Below are 27,098 nucleotides of genomic sequence, written 5' to 3' on the forward strand. Positions count from 1 at the left end.
GGAAATTGGGGAAGATTTCATGAAAGATTGTCAGATTTTGGAGTTTGGTTTTGAACTAGGTATTTTTTGTTTTGTTTTGTTTTGTTTTTTGTTTTTTTGTATGAGTAGTTTTACCCATGATTAAAAAAAAAAAAGGTGAGATGAATAGATATCAGAGACTTTAATAACAGGACAGAGTTGTTTCCAAGAAACAGTGAATAGGTTTTGTCCTTAAAAACACAGGTTATGGTAGGAGGTTCCAGCAAGCTCATGAGTGAAGAGATTAAACATATAAACGACAGATTGTGCAATTCTTGAAAGATACTGGTAATGGTCATTAGAAAGAGACACAAACTTCTTTTTCTTGTTTCTTCCCTTTTCCCTTCTCCCTCCCTTTCTCTCTTTCTTTCTTTCCTTCCTTCTTTCTTTTGCAGCAGAGATGAGGTAGGGGGAAGAATTAGCAGTGAGGAAATTCTATCAAGTCTCTATTTTAGATAACTTTTTACCAGTGAGTAGATGATGGTATGTGGGAGAACCCCCAATTCTTAAACATCTGCCTCCCTGTAGGAAGGTGGGTTCCCAGAAATCAAACTCTAAGAGAAGTGCAGACAGAAGGTTTATTGGGGATTTCCTTTATGATCCATGTCTATAAGGGATTGTGGATGATGGGGTTAGGCAGAGGGTAGAATTGTCCCTGTAATGCACAAAGCCCTCTGGATGTCTCAGAGGGAGCCTCAGAATTGAGATGGCCGTGCATAACTTTATCAAATTGAGCCAATGGGGCTAGGCCTTTATTCCCATATAAACCAGTCATTGGATGAAGACGGGGGTGTGTGGCCTTGGTCAGCTGATATCAGTCATCAGAAGGAAGAATTCAGGTGTGAGCTATCAGTGCCAGTACTCTCAGGTATTTGGGGTATATTTTGTTACAGCTTTGCATTGCTGTAACAAAATAGCTGACAAGAACAACTTAGAGGTGGAAAAGCCTATTTTGGCTCACAGTTTTTTCCTGAAGTCTCAGTCCATGGCCAATCAGTTCCATTGCCTTGGGCTTGACATGAGGCAGAACATCATGGTAGAAGGTCAAGGTGGAAGAAAGCTGCTGAGTTCATGGTAGATGGGAAAAAAGATAAAGGGGCTGTAAAGAAGAGAAACCTAGGGCTTGCCTCCACTGACCAACTTCTTCCAAGTAGGTCCCATCTCCCAGTATTCCATTCAGCTATCAATGGATTAATCCACTGATGAGGTCAGAATCTTCACGATCCAGTCATTGCCTAAAAAGTCCACCTCTGAACCTTGCTGCATTGGAGGCCATGCTTTCAACATGAGACTTTGTGGGGTGTTCCAGATATGAACCATAACATGGGGTAATGATTATTTCATTCAATTTCTAAACCTGTTTATTTTTAATCTATAGAAATTGTCAATATTCTATTAATCATGCCAAAACCTAGGGAACTTCCTTGCCTTGTTGTTTTCTTTTATTTTCCTTACCCACTCCATCAGTTAAAACCTGTCAGCTTTTCCTGAAAGGTTGCATCTATGGACAGAGTATTTTTCCCTAGTCCACAGCCCTCATCTGCCAATGAATTATCATGCAATTACCTTGAACAGTCCCCCAGATTCCACACTTGCTTATTTTGTTGTCTTTTCTCCATATAGCATCATATCAATTCATAAACCTAGTAAGTACTCAATACACATTAGATATATGCATTAATGACCTCAGAAGATAGTGATATCTTTAGCCATGGAGAGATTGCTTTTATGGTGAAATGCAGAATGTATTGGCCTCTGATGATTGATCTAAAGAAAGGAAAAATAAATTTTGGATAATAGGAATATTTTTAAAAGGTAAAATCCTAAAAAGGTCTAAACCATTCTGCTAAGGTTTGGATCTTAAATGTCCCCCAAAAGGCCCACAGTGCTAAATGGTTGGTGGCCAATCTGTGGCACTATTTGGAGATAGTAGAACTTTGGGAGGTGAGGCCTAGTGGGAGGGAGTGATGTCATTGCAGTTGTGCCCTTGAAGGGGATATTAGGACACAGTCTCTTTCATGCTCTCTACTTCCCAGTCACAGTCTTCCTTCACTGCAGGATGCTTCCATGAGGTAGTATGCTGTCACAGGCCCAAAGCAACAGGGCCAAGCCACCATAGACAGAAACCTCTTAAACCATGAAGCCAAATAAATCTTTCCTCAACCAAGTTGATTTATGTCAGGTATTTTGTCACAGTGACAGAAAGCTAACACACATGACAAACATATGTCAAAGATTCTAGTTAATTCATTAATTAGGAAAAAAGTAAGAAGTTCCAACCTATTCAAAATGGAATTAAAAAATAACACATATATAGTAATAAATACTATTGAAATGAATTGATAAACAGTTCCAGAATTATTGGAGGGGGTGACAGGAAATCAATTACATTTCCAACACACTTACTATTTCTAAGGACAAAAATCATGTTCATTATTATCAGATATCTGTAACTTGCAGAGATATACCATTGTTCAAAGTCAACAGAGGTCACAGAAACCTTATAGAATTAGCTAATCCAGACAAATGTGCTGATACAATGCCTAGTTATCCACTGATCCAGATCCTAGTTATCTGGATCATTTCAAAGCCTTTCATTACTTTTTCTTTCATGTGCAAGAAGAAGAAGAAGGAAAGCAAATGAAAGGTACATTTTCTGGACAGTAGTGGTTTATGCCTGTTTTCTTAGAGAAAGTGTGAATGGAAAGTCTCCTACTCTCAAATGAAAAAATGTCTTGATTTGGAAGATAAGAATGTATTGTCATTTCTTCTTGGTTTCACTGAAACTTCATTATCATTCACTTAAAATCATAATAAGTAAACAACAAAAGAGATTAGCTGGGTTAGAGCCCCATTCAGAAAGATTAACAGTTAGTACCTTTTATCTAAGTAATTAAGTCTCTGGCAGAAAGTCAGAATTGTGTTTTGAAGTGGACACAGCATGGGGCAGCCAGGATTACTATCTATTGGCCTCCCGAAGGTAACCCTGACTCATCCATCTGGATGGACCTGACAAGTCTGATTCCATTTCTCACAGGAACTTCTTGAAGTAGGTGATGGCCCAAATGTTTGGACAAATTCACTTTCTAAACCATAGGGCATTTGGGAATTTCTGATGATGCTCCAAAGGAGAAATCCATAATAATAGTTGTGAGTGTGTGTGAAATAGGGAGTTCAGGAATAAAAGGAGAAAAAGGGCAGGATAATGAGTATCCTGTGGCTCTCGTCCTCTGGTCTTCTGTGTTCATCATTTATCAAACTAGACAAGCCGAATGGCTATCTAAATGGCTGGATTTGCTTTAGATTCTGTTTGTTTTTAAAACATTCTAACCTCCTCTCTTTTTATGACCATGAACTCTGAGAGTTGTATAGACATGCATCTTTTTCTTTTCCTTCTTCTTCCTTCAGTTTGCACTTTAGAGGGGTTTTCAAACCCTGTCACCTCTGCCTTCCCCTGGGTGGTATCATGTTGGAAACCAAGCAGCTTAATCCCACTCTAAGAATCGTAAGAAAGATTACAACATAGAAAGTGCTTCAGAGGATTTGTTTACAATTTTTTTTTTTCTGTTTCAAACCAGGAAGTCACATTGTGATCCATAAACATAACTCATTCCCAAAGGGATTAAAGCTAAATTTCGGACCAACTATTTCTAAAACTGTCCGCAAATGAAAACACCTTCAAGGGCAGTTGTGCCCTATGAACAATAGTATAAATAAATGTAAACACAGCGACTACAAAAATAATTGCTAACTGCAGGCTCTAATCAAGAGTCTCCTTTATTCTGAGGAGCAATGAGGACTTTGTAAGAGGTGTCAGCTCTTCATCGGGAGGCACTCCTTGAAATGAAAAGTCAGAGTGGAAGTCCAAATGTAAGTCACTGGAGAGTTGGCCTCAAGTATCACAGTATTCTGGCTGAGCCTCTGATTTGTATGTGGTTCGACTCTCCCTTAGAAATATTTTTGAATCATTGACATTTACAAAACAAGTCGTTTGCCACCGGGGGCAGGTCCCTGAAGAATGTTTTTGAATACAAAAGGAAAACAACCCGTGCAGTGCCAACTCAGGCATACCAAATTTGTCTTCTCAAATTGGAAGGATCATGCCACAAGCATTTTGCAGAAGCGTTCTCTGAATAGTAATACTTATAACTAACATTTGCCTTGCCCTTTATGGTTTGCAAAGTGCTTCCAGCTTAAGATGTCATTTCAGAAGCTCTCAAGGTGGACCTTGTGGAAGGGGGAAGAGAGGAAATCACTGAGTAGACTGTCATTTGTAACTACCCTTTTCCTGGCCTCAGCTGTAGTGGCTCCCTGCAGATAAGATTCTCCTAAAAAGGATTATAAGCTGTGGCTCTTCTGATACTTCAGAGTGCCTCTCTTTCATTGTCTGTTTTACACAAAAACCCATTAAGTTATGTATTATATTTAAACTGGTTTTGCAAAGTGAGTGTTAATTAAACTTGGAAACATTTTTTACAAATCAAAAAATAGCTTACAATTTACATTTCACTTTGGCTTCACCTCCAGATCAGTGCTAAGAATGGTCAGATTTTTCAGCAAACAATCAGANTGCTAAGTGAAGCTAGCCAATCCCTAAAAAACAAATGCCAAATGTCTTCTTTGATATAAGGAGAGTAACTAAGAACAGAGTAGGGTCGAAGAGAAGAAGATTAACATTAAATAGGGATGAGAGATGGGAGGGAAAGGGAGAGAGAAGGGAAATTGCATGGAAATGGAAGGAGACCCTCAGAGTTATACAAAAGTAGATACAAGAGGAAGTGAGGGGAAAGGGAAAAATAATACAAGGGGGACAAATGAATGTCAGTAGAGGGGGCAGAGAGAGAAGAGGCGAGGGGAGGGGAGGGGAGGGGGGATAGTAGAGGATAGGAAAGGCAGCAGAACACAACAGACACTAGTATGGCAATATGTAAATCAATGGATGTGTAACTGATGTGATTCTGCAATCTGTATTTGGGGTAAAAAGGGGAGCTCATAACCCACTTGAATCAAAGTGTGAAATATGATATATCAAGAATTATGTAATGTTTTGAACAGCCAACAATAAAAAATTAAAAAAAAAAAAGAAGTGGTATGATTTATGTAACAAATTTCCCATTGTTAGAAATCTGGGTGGTTTATATTTTTCTCTTGAAAATAGAAAGCATCCATAATGAACAGTCATGTGATTAAACCTTTGCATAGATCCATGAATATTTCCTAAGCTAAATACCTAGAAGTGAGATTCCTATTTTACGGTGTGCATAAATTTCTCTATTTGAGAAATTTGTACCTTTCTAGATTCCCACCTGCAGTAAAGCAATATTACTTCCCAAAGAAAATGATACGATCTCCCAGGAAGATGGGATAGTCAGAAACATGGTATATCTTTGACATTTGGGCAGATACATTAAATCACTAAGACCTGTGTGTAGGGAGTTCTCCAGCTGATATATCTTTCACCCAGAGAACCCCTCCTTTATCCATGAATAATCATCAATTGCTATTCTCTGCATCACGGATTCCTCTCCACTACCACCTCAGCCTTGAAAACACTTCTAGCTACTCCTAATATAAGCCATCTGAAAAGCTAAGGTTTGCTGCTATTTTTCATTATGCTAAGGCTGATCACAGAGGCAACCCGTGGCAATCACAGATACTAACCAGGCAGTAAGTAAGGGCAATTTCATCACAAGTGCACACTTGCATTTTATGCCCCTTAATCACAGTTACAGCTCCCCCAAGCAGCACATGCTCCCCATTTGGATTTTGACAATACCTTCTTTGTCAGAAGAATGCTGCAAGTGAGGGTGAGGGAGGCGTTTATTGCCAGGAACAGTTTCCTGGCATCTGACAAAGTGGCAGTTTAAAAAGTCTCTATGTGCATTTACACATGCACCATTGGCACATAGGGCCTCACTCAAAAGAGCAATGTTAATGCAGGTCATGGTCCTCTCTGGCTCAGCGGTTTTATGTTTTCCTAGCCTCTGGATGTTTAATGAGTTTCCTGTTCTGTTCATCTCCTCAGAAAACCTACCTGGTTGTATTAATGCCAAGGATCCAGTGGAAAATGCCCTGAGGCCTGAAGAGCAGTCCTGTCAGAGATGTCTCAGTGACCCACTTGCTACACTGTACTTCTTCTCAAAGCCTCTGTTAGCCTGAAGTCATGATTATTGAGCAAAGATCATAAATTAAATTGAAAACATGTAGGAAATATCTGACCTGTCAGAAATACAGTCAAATAGAAATTCCTAAACTGGAGTGATAAATCAATTCCATGGCTAGTGGTTGATTAAACTTAACTTCAAGGTATTTTCCTGATATTCAGCTTCCTGGTATGGTACTTGCAGAGAATACGTACCCACAGTTGGCTCTAAATGTGAAATATGCCATCTATAGTAAATTTTCTTTGAAACCACGTTAGCCTGATAGTTCTTTAAGTGGGAGACTTTTCTGTGGCAAGGGTTGGATGATGGAGAGAAGCCACTTATTATGGGTGGTTACCCAAATGGGTAGAATGCATAAAACAATGGTCCCAGATTTTTCATTGGCAGGAGTTTTGTGTAAAATATTTCACAACCAACATAACAAGCACTAATCAATCATAACAGACACTTACTCGCCCAGTCAAAATGGACATCAGCTGTAAAGAATTGGTACATATTCTGATTTATATTGCCTGAATCTCACGCTTGCTTGTGGATAAGTTTGCAGATCCCCAAAGCACCATTCATTAATGAGTAACTGCCATATATTAGGTACCTATGCCAGGCACTGAGGATGCATATAACAACCAGAGAAGCCTGCAACAGCAGACAATAGTGATAGGAAGAGGAGTAGTAGCAATACCTATCATTTATTGAGGGGTTACTAGCAATAGACGCTACTCATAAAACTTTATTGAATCTTCCCAACAATTCCACAAAATAGGCATTGTCATTAGACATGGATGAGGTGGTCCGAAGCTCTGAAATATTAAATAACTTGCCCACTCAGATAGCAATTACCAGAGTTGGAATCCAAAACACTCTATTTCTAGGAGCCCAATATACTCTCTGTTGCATCTCCTTAGAAAATTGTACTGGCTTTGGCTCTGCCTTTAGCAGACCACTTAGTCTTTCAGTCTCAATATCCTTATCACAAAATCAAAGGTAATTTTTGTTTCCCAGTCTATTGCATGGATCTGAATGAAAGAAAACATGAGGTAATGAAAATTAGAGCACTACGTGTGAATTCTCTAGGGCAAGAGCTATGTCTGCATGCCTTTGTGTTGAATACAATGTTCTACACACACTAAGTGCTCAATAACTGTTAAATGCATGCATAAGGTTTTCAGCACCTATGTTCTATTAGTAAAGAGTGGTTCCTCCCTCTAAGGGATTTGTAACTCACCTGGTGAGATAAGATTCACCCATTAAAGGCAGAATAACATTCCATGGTAGTATTTGCCAAGCTCCAAGGGTGGCATGATCATTGACCATGAGAGAAGTTTCTTGAGGTAGGCCATGGGAGCATCTAAGATTTCACATGAAGCATGCCTTGGGCCTTGAGGAGCAGGTAGAAGAAAGCTGTGGGCACATGAAAAGAAAGGAAGGCCATTTTGCAAAAGGAGAAATACGTGGCCAAAGATGTGCGAGTAGGAATGCGAAATTTGTTTGGAAATTGTTAAAAAAATCTCTTGCACTAGACCTTAACCGTTATTTTTTATAGCCCAAAATGGCGGGAAGAATAATCACTAAAGAGTTAGGCAAACAGCAAATACACTGACAATACCAAACTTGGTGCTTGGTGATTCCAAGAACATAATGTTTCTTTAAAAAATATTTTTAAAAATCCCTCTTATTCTTATCTCAGAAAACTACTCTTTGATATGACTATGCTTAGAATCACTGAACTGCACATTTAACATTGGTTAATATTGTTGAAAAAAGCGAAAAAATAAAATACCAGAAGGAAAAAAAAACCCACCAATACTCTAGAGAAATGATCCATCTGGAAAAAGCACCCACAACCCTACAGTTATTTGAATTCTAATGCTTATCCTAATTTCTAATTGATTGTTTTCTTTCCTATTTCTTGCATTAGTTTGTGATTGTTTTCTGACTGGTCTTTTTATTTCCAGGATTTAGTGCATAGCACACAGTACATAGTCAATGTATTTTGAGTGAATTGAGTACTTCAAATGAGCAACGACTTGCAGTGAGCTGCATTTAGCTCAAAACCTTCCTTAACATTTTGAGAATGAAGCTTAGGGCCAGTCAGCATTAATGAGAATATATAATTTACATGTTCTAGGCATGAAATGGTTAAACAGCAAAGTCCAAGACCCTGAAGAATTTTTGATAATACATCCTAGGTAGTACAGTAGCACAGTCAACAACTTCTGTGAGGATAAAAATTTTTTCCAAGTAAATTTAATCTGTAAATTGTTCTCTTCTAGGCAAAATGCCAGAGAAAACCACAGAATTCTCACCATTACTTTGGTACAAAGAGCACAGAGCACAAGGCAAGCAGAGAGAAACAGAAAGATTCCCCCCAAGTGAAAGTAATTGACACATTGAATGTTTTGGGTTAAATTAATCTCTTCAATGACTAAGTAGAAATGAGAGGAAAGGCAAGCTCAAAATAGAAAAGTTGACAGAGACACAACCCTCAGAGGTAAGAGGTAGAGGATTTCCTATTTTGCAGGTTAGTCCTACTGTGAGGAAGGGGATATTTCAAAATAGAGTAGCTAAGGCTGTAGCAGAAAAGAGACACAGGACCCCCAAGAGAATCCAAAGTAGCTTGAAGTTTCAGCCAGGTTTGCTCAAGTGTTTTTGTCAATTTCTAAGTTGGGAGGGAGATTGGGGTCACTATAAACCATATATGGAAATATGCATAAACACAAACGTTACTAATATTTGCGTAATAAGTCTGCACCATTTATTCATTATTCATCACATAAATTCAGCAAATTCCCACCAGATCCTTCTGTGATCTTTATCAAATCCAAAGTTAAAATAATGTATTCAGGGGTTGTTAAATTGGTGGTGGGTACTTTTGACTCTCTGTACCTTCTTCTCTGTTCTGTCCTTAACTTTGCTTTCAAATAGCCTTGGAAATATAGATAAGGTCCCGGAGTTACACATTAGTCACTAAGCACTGATCATGGATTTGAAAACATTCAGGAGAAATTGTTCTCAGGTGAAGCGTATGGGGGGCTGGATTGAGAATGGTAGCTGAGACCTGAGGTATTTCCTGAGATAGATATTTCTTGAGGTATTTTTTTTTGCAACAGGAAACTAACTTGTAGCAGGGATAAACTCAAAAACTGCATTCTGCTCCCCCCACTCTGTGTCTTGTGACAGAGATTTTGGACTTGCACTTCTATTTCTGTATCCCAAAGAAGGCTGCCCTAGTCAATAACCCAGCAGCTCAACGTGCAAGGTACCGGATGATTTTGCACTGCAAACTGTCCCTAGAGGTAGAGACCAGTTGTCCAATCATTCAAACATTCAGTTTTTAATTCATTTGACACTGATTGCTGAGATTCCCTACCCTTGTGTTTGGTGCTAGTGTGACATTGATGTGCAGGATAGATTTGGTCTCTGACATTATGACAGAACTGCTCAACAAGGATGCCCCCCCAAAAAATCAGTTAAATATGATTACATATAAGTGTGGTAGGTGTTTTCTTAGGAGAAAAGCAAGGCAGTATGGAACACATACCAGAAAATAACATTTGGGGATTGGGGAATTGGAAGTAGGGATCAGGAAAACTTTTTCTAGGAGGTGACGATCCCCAAGACAATGAAAAAAAAGTGTTTAGACTGTTGCAAGAATAGGTTGGAAAACATGAAATCTAGAGGATGTGATTTTATGAACTCTAGGAATCAGTTTCAATTCCATATTCTCAGAAAGCCATGGAGGCACATCATCATGGTAGCCATTACACAAAAACTTGACCAGAAGCTCTGTACATCAACGTGCCTTTAATTTACAATATGATTGGAAAGATTATAGAAGTACCCAAAAAGAAATTCAAAGGAAAGTCACAAACCTGACTCATTGATTGAACAAATAATTAATGAGGGTCAACTCTGTACCACACACAATTTTAGTAGTAAGCATACAGCAGGGAACAACACAAAGTCCGTGCTCTCATGTGCTATTATTCCAGAAGGAAGAGAGGAAAAAAACTAATATGTATCAACTGGTGATAACAGATAGAAAGGGGAAAAAAAAGGTAGATCTGAGTGGAAGGGAAGAAAGTGACGATAGCTGGGGTGGATACAAAAGGCTTAGCATTTGATAAGTATGAAGTCCTTGTGAGTGAGCTAAGTTCTGAATTAGTCATGCAGACTCCTGAGGGCAGAGTGTTCCATGCTGAAGGAATGACCTGTGCAAAGGCCCTGAGGTTAAATTGTGTTTGGCACATCTGATAAACAGTAAGGAGGACATTGACTGCTGCAGTGAGAATGAGACAGAGTGTGATGGTTTGAATATGAGGAGTTGACCAGAAGCTCAGGAGACTGTTCTGGGATGTTCAGAGGTGAAATGATTACATTATGAGAGTTCTAACCTACTCAGTGGATAAATTCATTGAAGAATTAATATTTCCAAAGGACTACTGTATCGGGCGGTAACTGTGGGCAAGAAGGGTGTGATTGGAGGAGGGAGGTCACTGGAGTGTGCCTTTGGGGTTTATATTTTGTCACTGTGCCTAGTTTCTCTGCTTTCCACCTGCCATGAGCTGACCAGTTTTTTCCCACCATAGCCTTCTGCCCTTATTTTCCATTATCACCCCAAATCCAGAGCAAGGGAATCACCAAACAGGGACTAAATCTCTGAAACCGTGGGCCCCAAATAAACTTTTCTTGATTGAAATTGTTCTTGCCAGGTGTTTTTCCCATAGATGAAGAGTTGACTAACACACATAGGACCTTAGAGTCTAGAGCATCTAGAAATGACGCCAAGGACAGGCTCCGAGGGCTCAGTTCAGTTTGTGGAAGATGAGAAGAAATCAAGGGCATGAGCAGACTGGATTTAGATAAAACAATCACAGTGGAGCCAGGTGTGGTGGCACACACCTGTAATCCCAGCAGCTAGGGAGGCTGAGGCAGGAGAATTGCAAGTTCAAAGCCAGCCTCAGCAAAAGTGGGGCCCTAAGCAACTTAGTGAGACCCTGTCTCTAAATAAAACACAAAATAGAGCTTGTGATGTGGCTCAGTGGTGGAGTGCCCCTGGGCTCAATCCCCATACCCCATCCCCACCCCCAAAAAAAAATCCCAGTGGACGTTTCATGGTCTATAAGGAGGTAGAGAGCAAAGGTGGACATAGGGAGGACCACATGGAGACTTGCAGTCATCCACAGTCGCAACCTAGAAGCCAGTTAGTGGTAGAAGTAATGAAAAATGGCAGCATTCTTGCAAATGTGGAGTCTTCAGATTTGGAGATAGATTGGAAATGAGTTTAGGGACAGAGAAGAGTTAAGAACAACACCCAAGTTTGGGAGTTGCCGTTTATTGAGATGGGAAATTACTGTTGGACAAAATGAACATTTCTAGACCACATGAGAGGCACTGTGAAAGAACTCTCAAGAAGTTGATGTTTCATTGGTTCTAATATCAGTCTACTTGTAAAGATCTTTCAGGCCACTGAGGGGTTGGGAGAAGCTGTGATGTTTAGACTTTTTATTTGAACCATACTTTGGTTTTCCTGGATAAGGAAACAGAGAGACATATTTCAGAATTATCTTTCATATAATAGACACTCTGTTTACATTTATCGAAATATTGAGATATTGAGGAAGGAATAAATGCGCATACATGAACTTCCTCATTGAGATTGGATACCCTCCCCAACTCTTGGTGATTCTACATATCCTCCATTCCACTCTTTATTCTATCAGCTCCTCTCCCCTCTCTTCAAAACTGCTGCTCTCAGATTTCAGACTAGCAACTCTCTGTCAAAGAGACCATGTCAGATGGCTAATGCCAACTTCCTTTATTTTGACAAGGTTGGTACATGGAGGGAGAGAAAAGGGCAAGGATGACATGAATAACATGAAAAACAGGGCTACCGATGTGGGTCTCACCTTGTTGCCTATATGCAGACTCAACGGGACATGGTGTAGTCTAAGAGTAGAGAAGACAGAGCCTTCTGAACCAACCTAGATCCATATTTTAGTTTGAATATGAGGTGTCCCCAAATGCTCCTCTGTTAATGCAAGAATGCTCAGAGATTAAGTGCCAATCATTTTATTATGAGAGGTAGACTTTAGTCGGTCCATCCTAGTTTGAATGCACTAACTGGGTGCTAACTGTAGGAAGGAGGGGCATAGCTGGAGGAGGCAGGTCATTGAGGGTATGACCTGGAAGGGTTCATATTCCCTGCAGTCTCTTTCCTCTTTTCTCTCTGCTTCCTGGTCGCCACAAGCAGAATGGCACTCCTCTGCCACATCCATGATGTTCTGTCTCCACCATGATGTTCTGGCTCACCTTGAATCAAGAGCATTGGGCCACCAACCATGGACTAAACCTCTGAAACCATGAATCAAAATAAAACTTTTTCTCCTTTAAGTTGGTCTGGTCAGGTCATCTTGTCACAGCAAAGGAAAGCTGACTAACACAACCCATCCAATGGTGCAAAGGGCATAGTGAGAATCAAAAGTAAGTGATGAAAAAGAAATTTGGTCTGGTTCCCAGGAATGTGGTCCAGTCCTTCTTCCAGTTTTACATCAGTTAAACCCAAAGATTAGAGCCCCATAGGGCATTACCCAAACTGGTGTCATCTCCAATATAACACAACCTGCTCTGCACTTCAGCTTCCAGACATCTCATTTGTCTCACACTAGCCCACCGAGCTGTTGAACAAATCTAATTTTATGTGAAAATTTCAGCTGCATGTGGGACCATAGCCTCCGGGTTCAGACTCCTCCATACTCAGAGTAAAATGCAGCAAAGATATTAAAGAGAAAGCCACTTTCAAAATCCCAGTTCAGTGTTTCTGACTGCATCAGAATACTGAGTCTAAACCAATTTCTTCATCACTCTTGTCTTCTTTGGCAGTCATTTAATTAATTAATTAATTTACCTGTGTTTGTCACCCCCTCTAGAAAGTGAAGAGAGGAAGACAGGGATCATGTACATGTCACCCACCACAGACTCTCCAGTGCCTAGTATATGATCTTGAATTAATGTATCATTTATTCATTAAGAGATTTGAAGCAAACCGAGGGCATCTTGTAGATGTAAAAAAATAATATCATTTATCCTTAACATTACACATTTAAGATTGACACCATACTTAGTTTCAAAATGTCTTGAGCTCTTTGAGAGGCTAAAATATGCTTTAACTTATATAACCTCTTTATGTGCAAGATATAATCTAGCACATAAATATAAGTACTTAAGATGTTATTTTATGAATATTTAAGCAATGCTATGGATTTTCACTGGGAATACATGCACTTCATATGCTATTTTGTAATTTATCTTTTAAGCCATGTTACTCAGAAGTAAAGATATTTGTTTGAGTTTCAGTAGCTTCATGTTTTCAACACAAAATTCATGTGACATGTTCATTAGAGCTTTGAGGTCTTTGTGAGAAAAGATCTTTTGGATTTTTATCTCAAAGTATTTCTACCATATACCTTTAAAATTGAGAGGACAGAAGCACCTTATCTTTAAAATCCAAAGCTTCTTAATAGGCATTTGGAAAATATCGGATTTCACAAGTAGATTATTTTGGCTTCTTGTGATCAAAATTCAACATTTATTGGGTATTCTGAGGGCAGTGTTAATGTTCCAGGAGAATAAATTCCCCTACCAGGAAATCAGGAAGCATCTTATAAAATCTGTTGATCTTTTCTACTACTAGACCATCGTACATGAATGAAAACCAAGAACTAGATTTTCAAATTTATATTCAGTATGATGCCTGATAGAAATATAGTATTATTCTTCTGATAGAAATAGGCATTATTTGCAATATTCACAGTAGGTCTTCATCTTAGTCAATTTTGTGCTTTCATTATAGAATATCACAGATTGGACAATTTATAATGGACAGAGTTTCATTTTTTTTTAACAGTCTGGAGGCTGAGAAGTCCATGATCAAGGCACTCGTAAGCCTGGTGTCTGCTGAAGGCCCTGTCTCTGTTTCCAAGATGGCAACTTGAATGCTGCATTCACCATCATGGTTTATAGCATGGTTTATAGCTTCAATGCTGTTCAAGGCCCTGTCTTTTTATCCCTTGAATGGCTCTCAATCTACAACTACAGAACCCCTGTGGCTGGTTATTGCTCCTAAGATGGGCCCTGTCCCCCATTGTCTATATATTACCCTTTTGGAAAAAAGCTGCTTTACCTGGAGGTAAATAATCTCTGGTTCATGATCTCTGCCAACTACACTCCATGTCTTCCCTTTTTCCAATTGCTTTATTTCAAAGGCACTTAATGGAAATAGTAATGATCTGCAATTTCACATCTGCCTTTTTTAGCCACATATCATTTTGTGAGAAATTTTCCTTTGTTTTTAAGTGTCTTCTAAAACCTAGTTTTACGTGATAGCACATTTTGTTCCTGAGATCTATCTTAATTAAACCACTCTCCTATTGTTAACTATTTAGATTGTCTCTGAAATATTTAAATTGTTTCTGAAATATATATATATATATATATATATATATATATATATATATATATATATATATATAATTTAAATCTTGCTGTCATGAACTTTTTTTAGTTTTTTAAAATTATTTTTGTTGTAATTAGTTATGCATGACAGTTGAATGCATTTATGTACTTTGATATATCATACATAGATGGGATATAATTTTTCATTTTTCTGAATGTACATGTTGCAGAATCATATTGGTCATGCAGTCACATATATACATACAGTAATAATGTCCGTTTAATTCTACTATCTTTCCTGTTCCCACATCTCCTCCCCTCCCCTCCCATCACTTCCCTCTACCTAATCTAAGGTGTCATGAACATTTTTTCACCCATATATCCTTTGAAAAGTTGTAACTTTTTTTTTCCAAGATGTTTTTTAGAAGGATCCAGAATCACTTGATGCAAAGGTATGAAATTTTCTGAGCTCCCTGATAAATTCTGGGCTAATTACTTTTCAGAAAAGTTAACTTCTACCAGTATCAACACTCCCTCACCATGCCCTCGCTGATATTGTTACCTTATGAAATATTTGTCACTTTAATACATGAAAAATTTGATAGCAAATTTAATGCAAATTAAGCAAAAACTTCCATCCACAAGTGATATGTTATATACATTTAGAGAGGACTGTAATATTTTTTAACCTATATAGTAAAACCAGGAGGTCACTTCTTAGTTGCTGACCTTTCTGTGGTCTTCATGTCCCATTAAGTACTCTGATACTTAAAGCCTCAGGTCACTTTCAGTCCTAATTGTATTTTATTATTCTCCATTGTTACGGTATGTTTCAGGCAATTTAACCAAAAGGGTCTCTGGTCACCTTTTCTTCATTGGTTCATTTACAGTTATAACAATGACAGATTTCCTGAGATGTTATATTAGTTTTATTATCATTACAATGATTATTTTTACTGGAATGAAAATAAGAATAAGAATACTTTCTTTCTGCCTTGGTCCACTGTGGGTTATACCTTCTCACTGCTTTAGGTGAGCAGTGGTTGGGTGGAAGAAAACATTCAGAGATTTTCAATTGTTTGTGTTCCATATCACGTCAGAGGACAGATAGAAGGTAATAAATATCTTATTAAATTTTCTGTGGTGCTTTCTACTACATTATTTTAAGTTGAGCAAAAGATGGGTCTCAATGACTGTTTCCTTTTTTGTCTTTGTACTTGTTCAGGAGGAGAAATGGGTCTTCAGGGCTCAGGCTTTTTTTTTTTTTTTTAAATTTTTTTCCCTTTGGGGGATGCCAGCTTTTGAGAAGGATACTCAGTATCTTCATGCTCTCTTTCCCTCTATTAAAATTGACTACTGGTCAATGTTCTGAAAAACCACTTCATGTTAAAATATCACCTTCACCAGAGTTAGTTTTGTTTTTGAATAATACGAATATTTCTTCAGTACCCACAATTGAGCAAACTCTTTAGTAAATATTTAGCCATAGCCAACTTGACCTCCAAGCACCATCAGAGATATTAGCCATAACTATTAGAGGTTTCCACAGTAGAAGCTTTTATCCCTCCTATAATAAAGCATTCTCTGGTCCTTTGAAATAACACAAGCAGTTTCACTTGTGGTCATAGCTAGCACAGAACACTGAATATGTGCCAGGCACTGTGTGTATCATAATTAACTCTTGCAGCAACTCTCTTTTTAAAATGAGGAACTTAGGGGTTGGGGATATAGATAGAGTGCTTGCCCTGCATGCACAAGGCCCTGGGTTCAATTCCCAGCACCACTAAAACAAATAATAAATAGATAGATGATAGATAGATAGATAAATTGAGGAAACTAAGGCTCTGAGGAGTAAACAATTTGGCCATCAGACAATGGTGGAACAGAGATTTGAACCCATCTGATTGGTTGCAAAGGCCATGTTCTCAAACACTATACTCTGGATGCTTTGATTGTATGGTGTCCTGGAACCCTGTCCTACATCTTTCTGTCTGTGGCTTTGCCATTACTCCTCAAAGAGTAGACTGTATTTTTTCCCTCCTTAATTTTGGGATGTCCCTTTGACTCATTGATGAGTAAAATGTGGCAAAAGCAATACTGTATAACCTCTAAGGACGATCCTCAAGCAATCTCCAGCTTCTCTGCTCTGACTTCTTGGTATACTCCTTCTGGGCTCAGCTGCTATAATGTAAGGAGGCCCACAAGGAGAATAACAGACTCCCCTCTTTGTGCCCCCCATAACTGCCTCCACAGAATTCCCAGAAGAAGGCCAACACCCAGACACCTACACCATTTCTAGGGTCCGGTGCAAAACAAACCAAGCTGGAGTCAGGAAAGTCAGTCTTCCTTCCCTTAGGCCCAATGCCCCAGTGTGCCGTGGGTGAGTGGCCCCCATGTAATTATAGCCTCTGAGTCTGGACATGGTAGAAGGCTGGACTCAGTGGTGGTCAAGAGTTGTTTACTGAACATTCGAAGGTGCTGTCAGCCTAAAGCAGCCCCGCCCTGCCCCAAGATGATATGCACCTTTGGCCTTCATTTTCTCCACATCTGCTCCTGGGCTTCTGCCAGGGGCTGGGGCAATGGCCAAAAACTGGCCTTCTGCCCACCAGTCTGATAGGGCAGAGGGCCGCAATGATCATGCAGCAGGTGGGTGTGGAGTTGGGGTTGTTAGAGACTGTGGAAGGCCCAAGAGCATGAAAGCAAGACCCTGAGGCCCCAAGATGCTGCCCTGGGCAGTAGGGATGAGAAGAGGCAGGACTGGGAATGGGGAGGCTCTGAGTCCTCTGCATTTGCTCAGTTGACCCCTGATTCTTCACTCACTAAATAAAACTCAGGCACCAAATTATTAAGAATTTCAAGATGGCAGTCACAGAGTACTAAACCCCAAGTGTGGGGCCCTTTCCAACATGGGGCCCCATGTGATTTCACAGATCCCAGGTGTGCCCAGGAAGTCAACCTTGCCAGCACCAACTGCCAACTGTATGAGTGAGGCCAGTTTAATCCTGTGACAGTCCCAGATCTCCAGCAGATAAACTACCCAGTAAAGTGACAGAACCATGAGGAATTAAATCTAATTTGTACTTTAAGGCACTAAGTGTTGGGGCGGATTACGACAGAGCACTTGATGTCTGAAACAACCTCATCCTGAGGTTATGAGGTCATTCAGAACTGTACGATATGATGGTTATCCTCAAAAATATAGAATAATTGGTAGGAAAAGTGCACAAGAAGGAATTATTGGCCAACATTAGACAATCTTCAATCAAATAAGAAGGGGAAAACTAAATACAAAGACATTTAAGGAAAAAAAACCCAGAAGATTATTGGGAAGAAGAGATTAAGATACACAGGGAAATTTTCCCATGGGAGGAAAACCATGAGGCTAATCTTGAAGTAGGTGCAGCATCAGGCCTAGGGAACAAGAGATGACCTATGTGACTGGCTGCTAGGCTCACTCATCAGCAGTGGGCACACACATAAAAACACAGAAAATCCAATTCCTGGTCTAAAAGATGGAACCACTCAGCTTCACCTACTCTATACCTTGTTCTTCCCTTGGATCCCTCTCTTGACCTAATCTTCATGTTTGCCTCTGGCTGAGTCTGAGGAATTAAATTCTGACCTTGTTGTAAGCTTGCTGGTAGCAGGGATTTTCTCTTCTTAGTTCAGAGATGCTAAATCTCTAGGTTCCTCCCTTCTGGGGCCATCCCATCTCCAAGAAGCCCATGTATTCCTGCTGAATGTACAGATATGAAGATTATTCGAATATCAAACTGGTAGGATTTACACATCATTTCCCATACTTATTAATCCATAGGACCCTCTTCCTTTATTTTATGTAGACCCTAAGATTACAAATGAGGAAATGCTACCTTAGCTCAAATTCCTGCAAGTTGACTTGACATATCTTCGTCTTTGTCCAACTCCCCAGATAATTCTGATGTGCAATGAAATCTGAGAACACTGTTTTAGACCTTCATGAAATTAAAGTTATAATAGTCTTTTTGTAACTTTTTATCTGTCCAACTCATTCATTCTTTAAGACTCAAATAAATATAAGATCCTTCAAAACTTCATAACTTTTCATAATTTTAACTGAATTTATTAGCTGTTTGACTGTCATTGTAGCTTAAGTCTGAGACATATAATCTTTGCATAAACATTAGATTTTTATTTTCTCTACCTCTGCATGGTACTAGGATTCAGGAAATCTGAACTGTTTTAAGGATATAAAACTAAATAGGTTGGCCCTTTTGTGATGTAATTTAATGTTGAACATAAACAGGAGATTTTGGAATCAAACCAATTTGAGCTTTAATTCTTGATTGCAATACCTACAAGCTATGTGACACTAGACAGATTATTTAAGGTTTGTAAGCCTCAGATTTCTTGCCCGGGAACCAAAACAGTAATATCTACTTTACAGGTTAGTCTTAAAAATTAAGAGAGCCATGCATAGGTAATTGGAACAATGTTACTTCAATAAATTCTAGTTTTCACTCACTATCTTCTCAAATACCTCTGTCTTCTAAAGGGCAAAAGTACCAATAAGTTTTACCCGTCTACCAAGGAGTTGTAGAGATAAAATAAGATTACATAGTCTGAAATTGCTTTGAAAAAGTTAAAGGCATTTTATAAATGGCAGGTAACAGTATTTTCTATTGATGACATCTAAAGTTTCTTGAAGGAGAAGTATTTCTACTTCCATTTTTAGAGGATTTAACACTTTACTTTCAGTTTTAAACCAGAATAAAACATTTAAATGATATATGTCTCTGTACTCATTATCTATTTGGTAGTACTTAATTAAAAGTCCCTGATTCTAGCTACAGGCTGTCATTGCTATCTTTGTTTTGTGGGGTTTTTTTTCCACTTTTCTTCTTCAGTTCAAATTTTAAACAAACCCATAAATATCCTCCACACCACAACACACACACACACACATACATACATACATACACACACACACACACAGAGAGAGAGAGAGAGAGAGAGAGAGAGAGAGAGAGAAGTTTTCCACAGCCTCACAGCCCATTTTAATGGAAACTAAAATTTGAATGCATATCTCTTCTCATTTCTGATTTTTTGCAAGCTTAGGAAAGAAAATATTGAAGGGAAATGGAAAATGAAACTTAGTTATGGCCAGTTTGTTAAATAAAAATGACCCCATGTATTTGTATTTGAATATCAATTATACCAGCAAGGACTGAGCATTCATCAAGACCTTTGTAATTCTTATAGATACTGGTAAGTGAATACAAGAGTCCCAAGAATGCAAAATAATAACAATATTCTTAAAATGGAAAAACCAAGGACTGAAAATTTCATTACCCCAATATATCATCTAGCGTCAGACAACATAATACAAGTTCTCTATCTGAGTAAGATTGTATTGACTGCATGTACAATTTGGTCTATTAGCATGCTCCATTATTTTGAATTTGTTAAATTCTTGAATAAAAATCTCCATGTTAGCAGTTCTTGGCTAAATTATAAAAAGTCATAACAACTGCATTATCACCTCCCAGAGAGAAAGTTTGTCACTATGAGTAATGTTCTTCCTGCTGAGGCGTGATCAAGCATACTTTATACATCCCTGCACCGGGTCCTGATTTGATTTTCATATATATCTATATATGCTGAGATAAGAGACATAGCCAGTGATTCCATTTGTTAAAGTTAGAATTTGTGGGCCCTGAAAATCTATTTACAGACCCATGGAGACATGCATTGCTCCATGAATATAGACTCTAGTATTTTTATACACTCAGTTTAGCAGAGAGATGTTATTATTAGTCCTGCTTCACAGATGGGAAGTCAAAGGTAAGTTGGTGAGGGAAGTGGAAAGGTATAAATCTCTCAAAATTTCTTACTTCTAAGGCAGGAAGAATGACCAGGAGAACACTTTACCCTGGCCTGCTACCTAAATTGGAACTGGGCAGTCAAGATTGTACTTCTGCAGAAACTGTTGCAAGAGCATTAGCATCTTCAGGGTACCCTCTTGGTCCGGTAAGTGGGTTGACTGATGCTCCAAGATAAGAATCAAAGTGTCCTGGAGTGGGAGGCGGACTCCACTGGTACTCCACCCAGGGAATACTGCAAAGGTTCTCTCTGCATGACCACCCTCAAGGCCTTTTGGGAAAAAGGTACTCAAGATACTTGAGGGCACCAGGATTAAGATTCTTTTACTTTTTCTAAATTGTAATAAGAACACTTAGCATGAGATTTAGACTCTTAACAAAGTTTCAAGTGCATTTTGCATTGCTGTTAACTACAAATAACAGTGCACAGCAGGTTTCTAGATTGAACTCATATTATGTTTTTAGTCTATACCCATTGAACAGTAACTCCAAATGTTTTCCATTTTCCTCATCCTCTTGATGCTCATAACTACTATTCAACTGTTTCTATGAGTTTGACTAGTTTAGACACTTCATATAAATGAATCATGCAATATTTGTCCCTCTATGACTGGCTAATTTCATTTAACCTAATGTTCTACAGGTCCATTCATGTTGTCTTATCTGGAAGACGTTCCTCTTTTTTTTTTTTTTTTTTTGATGCTGGGGATTGAACTCAGGGGCACTTGACTGCTGAGCCACATCCCCAGCCCTGTTTAGAGACAGAGTCTCACCCAGTTACTTAGTGCCTCACTTTTGCTGAGACTGGCTTTGAATTCATGATCCTCCTGTCTCAGCCTCCCAAGCCACTGGAATTACAGGCATGTGGCACCATACGTAGTTTCTCTTTTCTAAGGTCAAATATTATTATATATGTATACTATATTTTCTGTATCCATTCACACATTGATAGTCACTCTTGTTTCCATATCTTGGCTATTGTGAAAAATGCTGAAATGGACAACATATCACTTTAATATCTTGATCTCAAATCTCTGAAGTGAGATTGCTGGATCATATGGTAGTTTTTGTTCTAGGAACCTCCACATTGATCCCATAATGACTGCACCATTTTAGATTTTCACCAACAGTACTGTTTTAGTCTGTTTCTTTTGCTATTACAAAGTGCCAGTTTAAATATTTTTGTTCCTTCCAAAACTCATGTCGAAGTTCAATTCCCAATGCAACAGTATTGGAAGGTGCTCTGACCTCATGTATAGATTCATGTCATTATAAAGAACTTCATGGAGGAAATTTGTTCCTCTCTTGCTCTCCCACTTTTTTCCTTTTTCCATGTAATGATGCAACAAGAAGGCCCGTACCTGATGCTTGCACCTCAGCATCAGAATCCCCAGCCTCCAGAACTGTGATCTAATGACTTTGTTCATGTAAATTATCCAGGCTATGGTGTTCTGTTATAGTAATAGAAAAGTGAAGAAGGCACATAGGTTCATTTCTGAAATCTCTACTCAGTTACACTGGCCCATATATCCATCTATATGCCAGTACCAAACTATTTTAATTACTATAGCTTTGTGATACATTTTGAAATCAAGAAGTGTGGTACCTCCAGTTTTATTCTTTCTCAAGATTGCTTTGGCTATATTTGGTTACTTTGTAGTTCCATAAGAATTTTTTCTATTTCTATAAAATATGCCATTGCAATTTCTTTTTTTTTTCTTTTTTGAGATTCTGGGAATCAAACAGAGGACCTCATGCATACAAAACAGTGTTCCACCACTGAGCTACACCTCCAGCTACCTTGACATTGAGATTTTGATAGGGATTTCACTGAATATGTGGGTCACTTTGGGTAGAATGTATATTTCAACAACATTGAATCTTTGAATTTATGAACATGTTCATAAATGACTTCCCATTTATTTGTATCTTCTTCAATTTATGCCATCAGTATTTTATAGTTTTCAGAATATAGATCTTCCATTTCCTTGGTTAACTTAACGGCTGAATATTTTTTTATACTATTTTAAATGAGATTATTTTCTTACCTCTTTCTTTCTAGTGCATAGAAACATGCCTAATTTTCTTATTTTGATTTTGTATCCTGAAATGTTGTTTATTAAATGAATGTTTATTAGTTCTTGCAGGTTTTATTTTTTATGGAATTTTTAAGATCATGTTTTTTGCACACAATAATAATTTTGCTCTTTCTTCCCTGTTGGGTATGCTTCATTACTTTTTCTTGTTTGTTCTGACTGCAACTTTCAAGACTATGTTTAATATAAATGATGAGAAGGGGAATCTTCGCCTTGTTCCTAATCTTAAAGTTGAGCTTTTTGTTTTTCATCATTGAGAATGATGTTAATTGTGGGCTTTTCTTATGTGATCTTCATTATATTGAGATAAATTTCTTCTATACTTTGTTGAGACTTCTTATAATGAATAGATGCTGAGTATTTTTCTGCCTCTCTTGAAATTATCAAGTGATCTTTTTTCATTTACTTTATTTTGTGAAGGTGGTGTGTCACACATACAGATTTGCATATGCTAAAACATGCTCATATCCTAATGATAGACTTCACTTGATTCTTAGGTATGATTCTTTTCCTATGCTGTCTAATTCAGTTTGCTAGTGTTTTGTTGAGGATATTTATCTATGTGTCATCATGGAAAATAGTCTAAATTATCTCACGGTGTCTTTGGTATGAAGGTAATACTGGCCTCATAAAATGAGTTTGGAAATGTTCCCCTTCTTTAGTTTTTTTGAAAGGGTTTCAGAAGTATTGATGATAATTCTTCTTTGAGTGTTTGGTAGAATTCATCAGTGATGTCATCTATTCCTAGACTTGTCTTTGCTGGAATTTTTTTAACATATTACTGATTTAGTCTCCTTAACCATTATTGAACTCTCCAGATTTCTTATTTCTTTATGTCTTTATGATTCAGTCTTGGTAGGTTGTACATTTGTAGGAATTTGTCCATGTCCACCAGGATAGTTAATATTTTTGGCATAGAAATGTTTGCAGTAGTCCTTCATTCCTTTGACATTAGTTGTAATGTCTCCTCTTTCATTTCTGATTGTATTCATTGGAATTCTCTATTTGTTTTAAAATGTAGTCTAGCCAAGGGTTTGTCAATTTTGTTTATCTTTAAAACCTCCAACTTTCAGTTTCACTGACGTTTTCTAATGTTTTCATATTCTTTATTCTATTTATTTATGTTTAATCTTTATTATTTCCTTTGGACTTAGATTTTTCTTTTGGTTCTTTGTGGTACAAAATTAAGTTGTCTGTTTGATATCTTCCTAATTTATTAATGTAGTCATTTATCATCATAAACTCCCTCTAGGTTCTGTTTTTTGTTGCATCTCTTAAGTTTTGACATGTTGTGGTTTTGTTTTTCTCAAAGATGTTGTGCAATTTTACTTTTTATTTCTTTTTGACCCATTGGTTATATAAAAAGGGATTGTTTATTTCCATATGTTTGTGAATTTCCCTGCATCCCTTTTGTTCTTAATTTTTTTATATCATTCCATGGTGGTCAGAGAAGGTACTTGGTTTGATTTCAATCTTCTTATGTTTTTTTTCAGACTTATTTTGTGACCTGAAGTGATCTTTTTTGAAAAATATCCCTTGTGGACTTCAGAAGCATGTGTATTTTTCTTCTGTTAAGTAACAGTTCTAAAGTGTCTGTTATTTTCATTTGGTTAATAGTGGTGTTCAAGCTTTCTCTTACCTTCTGATATTTTGGCCTGGGTGTCCTATCAATTACTGATAATGGGGGACTTAAACTTCCTATTATTTTTGAATTACAGTTTGTCTCTCCCTTAAGATCTGTGAGTGTTGGCTTAATGTAATTTGATGTTTGATGTTAGGTACATATATAATTATAGCTGATGCATTTCCTAATGAATTGGTCCTTTTGTCATTACATAATGACCTTCTTTGTTTTTTTGTTACACTTTTGGACTGAACACATTTTTTTAATATATTAGCAGAGCCACCCTTATATTCTTTGGGGTATCATTTTTATGGAAAGTCTTTTTTATCCCTTTATTTTTAGCCCATGTATGTCCTTAAATTTAAAGTGTATCTCTTAGCATGCAGTTATAGGACCTTGTTTTTTAATCTATTCAATTACTCCATATGGTTTTGGTTGAGAAGTTCAATACATTTATATTCAAAGTAAATATTGATAAGTAAGGACTTCCTATTGCCACTGTTGTTTTCTCTCTTATCATTTTTCCTCTTTCCTCTCTTGTAATCTCCTCTATAAAGTTTAATTTTTTTTTGTAGTGACATGTTTTATTTCTTATCTTTTTATCTATTATATATCTTCCATAGATATTTTTGTAGCACCATGAGACTTCTATAAAACATGACCGACCATCTATTCTAAGTTGATAATAATTTAATCACATACAAATCTACTTTTACTTCTGCTTCACACACTTTATGCTGTTGCAATACACATTGATCTTTATTACATATCCATTAACATATTTTGTAGCTATTGACATTCTTAACATTTTTTCTTTTAATTTTCATGTAAAATTTGAAGTAATTTATATAACACCATGTAATAGTATTTAGAGTATCCTGAATTTATCTATATATTGACCTATACTAGTGGGTTTAAAGCTTTACTATGCCTTTGTGTTGCTATTTGACAATTTCATTTCATCTTGAAGAAGTTTCTTTAGCATTTCTTGTGAGGCAAGTTTACTGCTTATAAATGTCCTCAGATTCTGAGTGTCAGAGAAATTCCTTTTATATCCACCTTTAAGGGACAGTTTAGGTGGGTATAATATTTGCAATTGGCCATTATTTTGTTGTTTTGAGAATTTGGAATATATCTTCTCAATCCCTTGGTACTGGGGATTGAACGACACTCAACCACTGTGCCATACCCCTAGTCCTGCAGTGATTTCTGCTGAGAAAGAAACTGGTAGTCTTGTGAGGGCCTATGTGTATGTGATAAATTACTTTACTCTTGCTACTTTGAAAGTTCTCTTTTTCTTCGACTTTTAACTGTTTGATTGTAGTATATCTCAGTTTTGATTTGTTTGGATTTATTCATTTGTCCTCTGGGTTTCATGAATCTGGATGCCAATTTCTCACTCTAGAATCGGGGAGTTTTCAGCCATTATTTTTTAAGCAATCTTTCTTCACTTTTTAGAACTTTTATAATACATATTGATTTGTTTGATGGTGTCTTATAAGTTCAATGAGATCTCTTCACTCTTTTTCATTCTTTTTTCTTTTATTCTTCTGATGGGATAATTTCAAATCACGTTTCCTTGAGTAAACTGATCTCTTCTTTTGAACAAGTCTGCCTTTGAAACTCTCTAGTGATTTTTTTTCAGTTTGCTTATCATTCTCTTTAGTATCAGAATTACTGTTTTCTAAAAACAGTTTCTTTTAATCGAGACTCTCCATGTGTTCTTGTAATAGTTGCCTGATTTGGTTAAGTTATCTATTCTTTTATCACTCGCATAGCTTCTTTAAGACAATTGTTTCTAATTATTTGCCAAGCAATTCCTAAATGTCGTTTACTGGAGATTTATTTTGTCTGTCTTATTGTATCATATTTCTCTGATTCTTCATGTTTCTATTGATCTGTGCATTTGAAGAAATGATCACCCTTCCTAGTCTCTAAAGTCTGGTTTATCAGGAAAACACTTTCACCATCTATCCAGCTAGAGATTCTGGGAAACTGTCAATCCTTTTCTGTGTGTATGTATCCTCTGGATTTATCTGGATTTATGCATATAGATTTTTCTTTCTTTCTTTCTCTTTTTTTGGTACTAGGGATTGAAATAAGGGACACTCAATCACTGTGCCATACCCCCAGCCCTATTTGTATTTTATTTAGAGGCAGAGTATCACTGAGTTGCTTGGCACCTCGTTGTTGCTAAGGTTGGCTTTGAACTCACAATCTCCTGCCTCAGCCTCCTAAGCTGCTAGGATTACAGCCATGAGCCACCATGCCCAGCTAGACTCTTTTTTTTATTGGTTGTTCAAAACATTACAAAGCTCTTGACATATCATATTTCATGCATTAGATTCAAGTTGGTTATGAACTCCCAATTTTACCCCAAATACAGATTGCAGAATCACATCGGTTACACATCCACATTTTTACATAATGCCCTATTAGTAACTGTTGTATTCTGCTACCTTTCCTATCCTCAACTATCCCCCCTCCCCTCCCCTCCCATCTTCTCTCTCTACCCCATCTACTGTAATTCATTTCTCTCCTTGTTTGTTTTCCCATTCCCCTCACAACCTCTTATATGTAATTTTGTATAACAATGAGGGTCTCCCTCCATTACCATGCAATTTCCCTTTTATCTCCCTTTCCCTCCCACCTCATGTCTCTGTTTAATGTTAATCTTTTCTTCCTGCTCTTCCTCCCTGCTCTGTTCTTAGTTGCTCTCATTATATCAAAGAAGACATTTGGTATTTGTTTTTTAGGGATTGGCTAGCTTCACTAAGCATAATCTGCTCTAATGCCATCCATTTCCCTGCAAATTCCATGATTTTGTCATTTTTTAGTGCTGCGTAATGCTCCATGGTGTATAAATGCCACATTTTTTTTT

The 27,098-nt window shown here is 37.6% G+C and overlaps 1 long non-coding RNA gene across 2 annotated transcripts in view; it reads right to left on the minus strand.

Annotated features, from left to right (window-relative positions):
• The window catches only part of LOC125616122, a 160,326-nt gene that overhangs the window by 77,586 nt on the left and 55,642 nt on the right, over positions 1–27,098 (minus strand). For both annotated transcript variants that reach the window (XR_007346752.1, XR_007346749.1), the window contains one exon: positions 7,408–7,583. This is a non-coding gene — a long non-coding RNA (uncharacterized LOC125616122). The remainder of the gene's footprint in view (positions 1–7,407; positions 7,584–27,098) is intronic.

The sequence above is a fragment of the Marmota marmota genome, unplaced genomic scaffold (genome assembly GCF_001458135.2).
Source record: "Marmota marmota marmota unplaced genomic scaffold, marMar, whole genome shotgun sequence".
Classification (NCBI taxonomy): domain Eukaryota; kingdom Metazoa; phylum Chordata; class Mammalia; order Rodentia; family Sciuridae; genus Marmota; species Marmota marmota.